Source organism: Bactrocera oleae, chromosome X (genome assembly GCF_042242935.1).
Source record: "Bactrocera oleae isolate idBacOlea1 chromosome X, idBacOlea1, whole genome shotgun sequence".
NCBI lineage: Eukaryota > Metazoa > Arthropoda > Insecta > Diptera > Tephritidae > Bactrocera > Bactrocera oleae.
Window position 1 is genome coordinate 34500783 of NC_091541.1, and position 10677 is coordinate 34511459.

Sequence of the window (10677 nt, forward strand, 5' to 3'; positions counted from 1 at the left end):
ACTCGATTAGTTTTAGGTGATACAAACAAACGTTAGGGGAACAAAACTATTATACTCTGTAGCAACAAGTTGCGAGAGTATGAAAATATGGTAATGATAATTTAATGTAGATATTTAAGCATTAAGCGACTCTAAGTCATGATTCAGATAATAAAAATATTATAAATATATACATACATTGCATTATACATTGCATATGCATTGTTGTTGTTGTTATAACGGCAGAAAATATCCCTGACGTAATTTGGAGGAATTCTGCCGAGTTGACGGTCCTTGGCTGGATGGATAAAAATTCGGGTATGTTCCGATTACGTAGACCCGACTGTCGTGGGAACATAGGCATTTTTGACAGACAGTGAATGAAAGATTTACTTAGCTTTTATTTTACTGACTTTACCACTTATGGCACAAACAGTCAACGACGCAAAACCGTGGACCGAATCAGCTGCTACGACCTATCTTATGAGAGCGCAATGTAAATGAACAGTCACCAGGGAGTTTTTTAAAAAAAAAAAAACGTTTTTTTTATATTTTTTTTTTATATATATGCATTAAAAGTAAAAAATTGTGATACATTTAAATTAATTGTTTTATTTTTTTCTTTGAAAAATCACATATTGTTCAAGTTTTTTGGTGTATTTACTCCTTTTCTTCATAAACCTTTCTGAAAATGTATATGAAAATATCAATGTTAGTGCACTTTTATTGTGATATTAATAATTACACATACTCTACATCGTGTTGAAAATTATCATCGAGGTTGAGATCTTTTCTCGGGATATATAAGCGACCAGCCTTTCTACACTGGCGGCCTTCGGCCGCGCTTCAAAAAAATAACTCTGGTCGGTCCAAAACCGGGGTGTTCATAATTCCATCGCGTCAAAATCCTTTTCGCTGCTGTTTGTGCAGAAAGAAATTAGACGCAATTGAATTATGAACACCCCGGTTTTTGACCGACCAGGGTTATTTTTTTGAAGCGCGGCCGAAGGCCGCCAGTGCGGAAAGGAGTTCGACGATCTTCGATATTCATGAATCTTGCCGCCTTGTTCTATGTTGACCGATATTTTCGGTAAAAAGTCAACTATGGCCTCTGGGGTCCACATATTCAGTACCTAGGGGCTTGAACAGTTTTGGTTCAATTTAGATAAGTTTTGGTCACAAGGTGGCATACTTTAAACGTATTATTCACGCAAAGTTTTACGCCGATATAATCATTGTTTCTTGATTTGCATACTGGAAAGGAGAAAAAATCAGATGGAGTTTAAAATGATTTTATATGGGAAATAGGCGTGGTTGTAATCCGATTTCACCCATTTTCGTACTATAACATAGAAATATGAGGAGAATATTATATACAGAATTTGGTTGAAATCGGTTAAGCGGATCACTGAGAGGGAGTCGGTGAAGGTGTTGATGGCTCCACTGTGAATGGCAGTCAGTACCTGTCTGAAGTTCGTTGCGTCCGAAGTCCGGTCGGCGTACTGTCCAATGTCGTCGACGTAATCAAGGAAAGACCTCTTGATGTTCCTAGGAGGCGGCTCCGCTGCAAGCAGACGACTGCAGGGGTGGTTTCTACGAAAACAACCCAGCAGAAACTGCTTAGAGAGGAGCTCGTTATGTTCCTTAAGCGGAAGCATACGGGCCTCACTGTGTACAGACACTGTGTACTGACAGGTCTGGAGCTTCTTCGTCTGCATGGCACTACATCCAAGCGACCATATTGGGGCTGCATAATTTAGGACCGGCCGGCCGATTGCATTGTATGTCGCCAGTAACGTTTCTTTGTCTTTTCCCCAAGAGCTGCCAGCAAGCGATTTGAGGATTTTGTTGCGGCTCTGTATCGCGGTCGTGTGAGGAGTGAAGGAGCAAAGACTGTCTAGTGTAACGCCTAAAATTTTAGGGTTGTTTACGGTCGGAATTTTGGTACCATAGACTGAAATGTTTAGATCCAGTCTATACTCCTTCGTCCTGTTCGTAAATATGGTCGCTGTGGATTTAGTGGGGGAGAGTGTCAGACTCCTTGCAGAGAAGAAGCGAGAAAGATCGAAGAGATAACTGTTTACATTTAAGCACGTGCCTCGATTCCATTGCCCGACGTCAATATCGTGCAGTCATCAGCGTACGAGGTCACGGAAACTACCTCTGGTGGTTGGGGGAGTTTCGAGATGTAGAAGTTAAACAGTAAAGGGGAGAGGACACCACCCTGCGGAACCCCCTGTTTAATTCTTCTCAGTTTGGAGTTTTAACCTCGAAACAGTACGGATGAATGCCGACCGCTCAGGTAGTTCATGGTCTACCGCTTCAGCCCTGAAGAGAGCGTAGATTGTTCGATGTCCTCAAGTAGCGTTGTGTGATTGACTGCCGTGGAGGTCCTATCTTGACCACTCGACTGGAGTGGCCGCGCAGTGCGCGAACAAGGTGCAGGTTGCACAGCCGTTGAGGCAGATGTCGCAGTATTGCGTTGACAGTATGGGGCCACGTAACTCGTGGTCCACTCCCTGTGTGTCTTAAGGCCTGAGCAGGTCTTAAGATGTCTCCATCCATTGCATATATTGTACCTAACCGAGGTGGAGTTTGGCTGGAGCCTTCTAGCGCAAACGCAGCAGTAAAATTCTTCGGCAGCAGCAACCCTGCTGCTAAGCCTTGCTCCAATGACGACAAACTTAACCTAGAACTTACCGATCCAAACAGGGTTAGATCGCCGAAATAACAGCCCATGACAGGATAAAATCCGGGTCAATTCCGGTAACGTAGAACCGGCTGTTTTGGGATCGCGCTTTTAGTATTTTTTAACAGTACCGTTATATGGGGACTGGGGGGAGTGTCACCCGATTTCATCAATTTTCACACTGTAGGTAGAGGTGCTAAAAACATTTGCTTCCAGTGAATTTTGTTATTATGGCTTTAGTGATTTAGGAGATATGCACCTATTAGGAGCGGGACGACGCTCACTTTAAAAAAAAAATTTTAACAACAGATGCCCCTCCTTAATGTGATCCTGTGTACCAAATAAGAGTCTTGTATCTTATTGCGGAGATTAGTTATGGCAATTTATTTGTTTTTCTTTAATGACGTTTTGTGGGCGTGGCAGTGGTCCGATTACGACCATCTGCAATACCAACCGTCTTACAGTACCAAGAAACATGTGTACCAAGTTTCATAAAGATATCTCAATTTTTACTCAAGTTACAGCTTGCACAGACGGTCGGATGGACGGACGGACAGACAGTCACCCGGATTTCAACTCGTCTCTTCATCCTGATCATTTATACATATATAACTCGATTAGTTTTAGGTGATACATACAAACGTTAGGGGAACAAAACTATTATACTCTGTAGCAACAAGTTGCGAGAGTATGAAAATATGGTAATGATAATTTAATGTAGATATTTAAGCATTAAGCGACTCTAAGTCATGATTCAGATAATAAAAATATTATAAATATATACATACATTGCATTATACATTGCATATGCATTGTTGTTGTTGTTATAACGGCAGAAAATATCCCTGACGTAATTTGGAGGAATTCTGCCGAGTTGACGGTCCTTGGCTGGATGGATAAAAATTCGGGTATGTTCCGATTACGTAGACTCGACTGTCGTGGGAACATAGGCATTTTTGACAGACAGTGAATGAAAGATTTACTTAGCTTTTATTTTACTGACTTTACCACTTATGGCACAAACAGTCAACGACGCAAAACCGTGGACCGAATCAGCTGCTACGATCTATCTTATGAGAGCGCAATGTAAATGAACAGTCACTACCGCTTCTACCGTCCGCTTCAACAGTACGTAGGGTAGGATATCCGCGAAATATGGGTTTTTGCCGTAGAAACGAGTGAGCTGAGAGCGAGAGAGCAATCTCTTGCAACGCAGGGTTGCCAATCTCGATATTTTGTAGTACACGTAATAAGGAAATAAACTTGAAGGTAATTATGTACTTAATGACCACCACTTCGGAGGGGGTTGGGGTTGCAGATGGTATGTGGATGGAGTCTGTGAAATACAATTTCACTGGATTTCGCCGTCGGCCACCCTTCAAAAAAATTATATGAAGGGTTAAAATTTCGTGAAAACAGCATATTCCCAAATTATATGATATTCAAAAATTGAAAAGTAAAATATATTTTTTTAATATTCAGGGTTTCATTTCTGTACTCTGACTATTCACACAGCCCCTTTGCCTTCAAACACCCCCCACCCCTCTGTATAGTTTAGGTCCCCCAACTAAGGAGGACTCAAAATTGAATTTTTTTTTTTAAATCGTCTTATTTTGACTCGTAGATTACAAATCCGTGATCGGAAAGTGAATCTTTTCAATATTTCTATTTTGAAAAAAAAAAAAACGTTTTTTTAATTTTTTTTTTTTATATATATGCATTAAAAGTAAAAAATTGTAAAACATTTAAATTAATTGTTTTATTTTTTTCTTTGAAAAATCACATATTGTTCAAGTTTTTTGGTGTATTTACTCCTTTTCTTCATAAACCTTTCTGAAAATGTATATGAAAATATCAATGTTAGTGCACTTTTATTGTGATATTAATCATTACACTTGAAAAGAGTTTGACGCGATTGAATTATGAACACCCCGGTTTTTGACCGACCAGGGTTATTTTTTTTGAAGCGCGGCCGAAGGCCGCCAGTGCGGAAAGGAGTTCGACGATCTCCGATATTCATGAATCTTGCCGCCTTGTTCTATGTTGACCGATATTTTCGGTGAAAAGTCAACTATGGGCACTGGGGTCCACATATTCAGTACCTAGGGGCTTGAACAGTTTTGGTTCAATTTAGATAAGTTTTGGTCACAAGGTGGCATACTTTAAACGTATTATTCACGCAAAGTTTTACGCCGATATAATCATTGTTTCTTGATTTGCATACTGGAAAGGAGAAAAAATCAGATGGAGTTTAAAATGATTTTATATGGGAAATAGGCGTGGTTGTAATCCGATTTCACCCATTTTCGTACTATAACATAGAAATATGAGGAGAATATTATATACAGAATTTGGTTGAAATTGGTTAAGCGGATCACTGAGAGGGAGTCGGTGAAGGTGTTGATGGCTCCACTGTGAATGGCAGTCAGTACCTGTCTGAAGTTCGTTGCGTCCGAAGTCCGGTCGGCGTACTGTCCAATGTCGTCGACGTAATCAAGGAAAGACCTCTTGATGTTCCTAGGAGGCGGCTCCGCTGCAAGCAGACGACTGCAGGGGTGGTTTCTAAGAAAACAACCCAGCAGAAACTGCTTGGAGAGGAGCTCGTTATGTTCCTTAACCGGAAGCATACGGGCCTCACTGTGTAGGTGTTCGATTGGGGACATCAAGAGGCATCCCGTGATAGTCCGGAGTGCAGTGTTCTGACAGGTCTGGAGCTTCCTCGTCTGCGTAGCACTACATCCAGCGAGCATATTGGGGCTGCATAGTTTAGGACCGGCCGGCCGATTGCCTTGTATGTCGCCAGAAACGTTTCTTTGTCTTTTCTCCAAGAGCTGCCGGCAAGCGATTTGAGGATTATGTAGCGGCTCTGTACTTTGGCAGTTATCGCGATCGTGTGAGGAGTGAAGGAGCAAAGACTGTCTAGTGTAACGCCTAAAATTTTAGGGTTGTTTACGGTCGGAATTTCGGTACCATAGACTGAAATGTTTAGATCCAGTCTATACTCCTTCGTCCTGTTCGTAAATATGGTCGCTGTGAATTTAGTGGGGGAGAGTGTCAGACTCCTTGCAGAGAAGAAGCGAGAAAGATCGAAGAGATAACTGTTTACATTTAAGCACATGCCATCGATTCCATTGCCCGACGTCAATATCGTGCAGTCATCAGCGTACGAGGTCACGGAAATTACCTCTGGTGGTTGGGGGAGTTTCGAGATGTAGAAGTTAAACAGTAAAGGGGAGAGGACGCCACCCTGCGGAACCCCCTGTTTAATTCTTCTCAGTTTGGAGTTTTAACCTCGAAACAGTACGGATGAATGCCGACCGCTCAGGTAGTTCATGGTCTACCGCTTCAGCCCTGAAGAGAGCGTAGATTGTTCGATGTCCTCAAGTAGCGTTGTGTGATTGACTGCCGTGGAAGTCCTATCTTGACCACTCGACTGGAGTGGACGCGCAGTGCGCGAACAAGGTGCAGGTTGCACAGCCGTTGAGGCAGATGTCGCAGTATTGCGTTGACAGTATGGGGCCACGTAACTCGTGGTCCACTCCCTGTGTGTCTTAAGGCCTGAGCAGGTCTTAAGATGTCTCCATCCATTGCATATATTGTACCTAACCGAGGTGGAGTTTGGCTGGAGCCTTCTAGCGCAAACGCAGCAGTAAAATTCTTCGGCAGCAGCAACCCTGCTGCTAAGCCTTGCTCCAATGACGACAAACTTAACCTAGAACTTACCGATCCAAACAGGGTTAGATCGCCGAAATAACAGCCCATGACAGGATAAAATCCGGGTCAATTCCGGTAACGTAGAACCGGCTGTTTTGGGATCGCGCTTTTAGTATTTTTTAACAGTACCGTTATATGGGGACTGGGGGGAGTGTCACCCGATTTCATCAATTTTCACACTGTAGGTAGAGGTGCTAAAAACATTTGCTTCCAGTGAATTTTGTTATTATGGCTTTAGTGATTTAGGAGATATGCACCTATTAGGAGCGGGACGACGCTCACTTTAAAAAAAAAATTTTAACAACAGATGCCCCTCCTTAATGTGATCCTGTGTACCAAATAAGAGTCTTGTATCTTATTGCGGAGATTAGTTATGGCAATTTATTTGTTTTTCTTTAATGACGTTTTGTGGGCGTGGCAGTGGTCCGATTACGACCATCTGCAATACCAACCGTCTTACAGTACCAAGAAACATGTGTACCAAGTTTCATAAAGATATCTCAATTTTTACTCAAGTTACAGCTTGCACAGACGGTCGGATGGACGAACGGACAGACAGTCACCCGGATTTCAACTCGTCTCTTCATCCTGATCATTTATACATATATAACTCGATTAGTTTTAGGTGATACATACAAACGTTAGGGGAACAAAACTATTATACTCTGTAGCAACAAGTTGCGAGAGTATGAAAATATGGTAATGATAATTTAATGTAGATATTTAAGCATTAAGCGACTCTAAGTCATGATTCAGATAATAAAAATATTATAAATATATACATACATTGCATTATACATTGCATATGCATTGTTGTTGTTGTTATAACGGCAGAAAATATCCCTGACGTAATTTGGAGGAATTCTGCCGAGTTGACGGTCCTTGGCTGGATGGATAAAAATTCGGGTATGTTCCGATTACGTAGACTCGACTGTCGTGGGAACATAGGCATTTTTGACAGACAGTGAATGAAAGATTTACTTAGCTTTTATTTTACTGACTTTACCACTTATGGCACAAACAGTCAACGACGCAAAACCGTGGACCGAATCAGCTGCTATGACCTATCTACCTAAATTAATTGTTTTATTTTTTCTTTGAAAAATCACATATTGTTCAAGTTTTTTGGTGTATTTACTCCTTTTCTTCATAAACCTTTCTGAAAATGTATATGAAAATATCAATGTTAGTGCACTTTTATTGTGATATTAATAATTACACATACTCTGCATCGTGTAGAAAATTATCATCGAGGTTGAGATCTTTTCTCGGGATATATAAGCGACCAGCTTTTCTACACTGGCGGCCTTCGGCCGCGCTTCAAAAAAATAACTCTGGTCGGTCCAAAACCGGGGTGTTCATAATTCCATCGCGTCAAAATCCTTTTCGCTGCTGTTTGTGCAGAAAGGAGTTTGACGCAATTGAATTATGAACACCCCAGTTTTGGACCGACCAGGGTTATTTTTTTTAAGGCGCGGCCGAAGGCCGCCAGTGCAGAAAAGAGTTTGACGCGATTGAATTATGAACACCCCGGTTTTTGACCGACCAGGGTTATTTTTTTTAAGCGCGGCCGAAGGCCGCCAGTGCGGAAAGGAGTTCGACGATCTCCGATATTCATTCATTCCATAAAAACGCGGCACAAAAGAAATTTTGACTATTACATTTCTTCAGTATATTTTTTTCATAAGAAAATGTTTAACACACTGAACTTTAATTACAGCTAAGAGATCTGAGTTCTACAGAACTTTGCCGCTACAACAACAACAACAACTAAGTGACTTGAATATGTGATATGTGCAAAGTGTGTAAATAAATATTGAAAAATATACATAAATTATTGAAAAAATTCACTTTCCGCTCACGGATTTGTAATCTACGCGTAAAAATAAGAAGATTTAAAAAAAAAATTTTCATTTTTGAGGCCTCCTTATGTGTGTTCGAGAAACGATTAATTCGTGAACATATTGTGTGCCGAGAGTGTGGTACTTTTATTCATGTGAATCGAAATACATTAAAATTACAATGTCCATCGAGTACCTATAAATATATTAGTAACAGAAAACGTAAAAGAGTTCGCTGTACATATCGCGTTTCAGCACTAACGGGTTCCTGGTTTCATCATACACGAAATTTGGAGAGGATTTGTATATTTATTGCCTTCTTTGTGTGCTTTCCACTCCCTCATGTTGAGTTTCTAATGGCAGAATTATCGATTTCAAGCAAAATCTGTATAGATTATCTATCTTTTTGTCGCGAGGTAACATTTTAAAAATCATTACTTTAATTTATCATCCTGTACGTTGTTAGTGTATAAATTAACATGATTATTAATCAGGTTTGCCTTCATTGGGTTCATCAACATCAAAAACGAATAGGTGGTGTTGGTCAAGTTGTTGAAATAGACGAAGCAAAGCTTGGAAAAAGGAAATATCATAAAGGTCGACTGATAACAGGTCAATGGGTGTTTGGCGGTATCAATCGCTCAACAAAGGAGATCTTCATAGTACCTGTAAGAAGTAGAGATGCTGATAGTTTATTAGCGGTGATCAGACGGTATATCATTGATGGAACAATGATTATATCAGATTGCTGGCGTGCATATAACTGTTTAAATAGTAGAGGGTACAGTCATTTAACCGTTAATCATTTACTGAACTTCGTAGACCTCGAGACAGGTGCTCATACTCAAAATATTGAGCGAGTGTCGAGAGATCTAAGAGGTGCAGTGCCTAAATATTGACGACGAACAAATAAATGGCCGATGTACATTGCTGAATTCTTATCCAAACGTCATTATAAGTATCATGAACGAATTGATGTAATTTTTAATGCGATAAATGTGATGTACCCGATTGCAGAAGATGATTTTCCCTCAGAATCATCTTCTTAAATTCAAAAGTATATCATTATTTTGCGAGTAATTGTAAAATATCAATAAAACTTAATTTGTAACACTTAAATAAATCTAAAATAATTATATTGTAATAATCGAAATCAGCCATTTAATTAATAAAAAAATATTTGTATTTCCACCCTCCATAACTTTTTTTTAAGGGGTGACCGACGGGTAATTCCTTCGAATTCATAAAAAGGACACTTAATTGTGTCACCCCTTACTACCCCAACCCTATACGAAGTGGGGGTCATTAAGTACATATTTACCCTTTTTTTAATAGTGGGATCTTAGTTTTGAGCTTTTGCATTTTTTGCTTTTGCAAAAATTATGAGAATGGGTCATGAGTATGGGTGAAATGGAAACAAAAGAAAACAACAAATTTCTACGTTGCCACTACGGGCATAGTTTTTGACAAATTTAGTTTGATACGGGTGGTAAGTACGAAAGGGAGGAATGTTTGTGCTATTAGTCGGTGCGGATCGTCATCTTGTGACATATGGCGGTGCTCTACTGCCATTTTGTGACGAAATTTTTTTGAGATGAGAAGAAGAGGTATAGAACAGCATGTAAATTGTTAACAAAAACGTAGACACTTTTGTTAATTCATGAAACAAACTTGAGTTATAAGTTTAAAGTGAAATTTTTTTTAGTGAAATGAATAAAATAATGTTACGTGAAAATATTTGGGAAATTTTCAAATATATACTGGGAGTCATGCTGCCTAGTTGACCTAGTAGGAGTTTTAACTGGACACTGTCCTATCGGTATTCATGCAGTAAGCTTGAACATCTTACCGGATGGCAGCTGTTTGGAAGAAGATGAGATAGAAAAATCTCAACACTTCCTCCTCGAATGTCCCGGCAAGGCAAAAACAAATCGGATGTCACACACTCAGACATCCAGGTGAAATAGCAAAAATAGAGATGAAACACCTTAACAGATTTGTGATAGGTTCAAGGCGTTTTACCGCTAGCTAGTTATCCAACCACAGAAGTTTTTGACTTCACAAAGAGCTGAATATTATCAGTCTAAGTGTGATTCCTCCATACCGAAGGATTAGACATCTAACCTAACCTAACCTAACATATACAGGGGCAAAGGAATTTCTAAGCTTGTTACATTAACCTTTGACATTGTTAATGTATACTTGAGAACATATTTTCAAGCAATTGTATAAATAAATAACTTACACACTGACCGAAATATTCAGCATAAGATTTGTAAAAATAACAAAAGTCATTTTATATACATATGTAGTATATGGGAATTGGGTATTTCGTATACTAAATTCACGTTTTTTCGATACTGGACTATAGTATAACTAATATTATACGTTCACTTAAGTTTTCTAATGATATCGTACATATTGGTCGATATATCCGGAATAAAGCCAACCGGA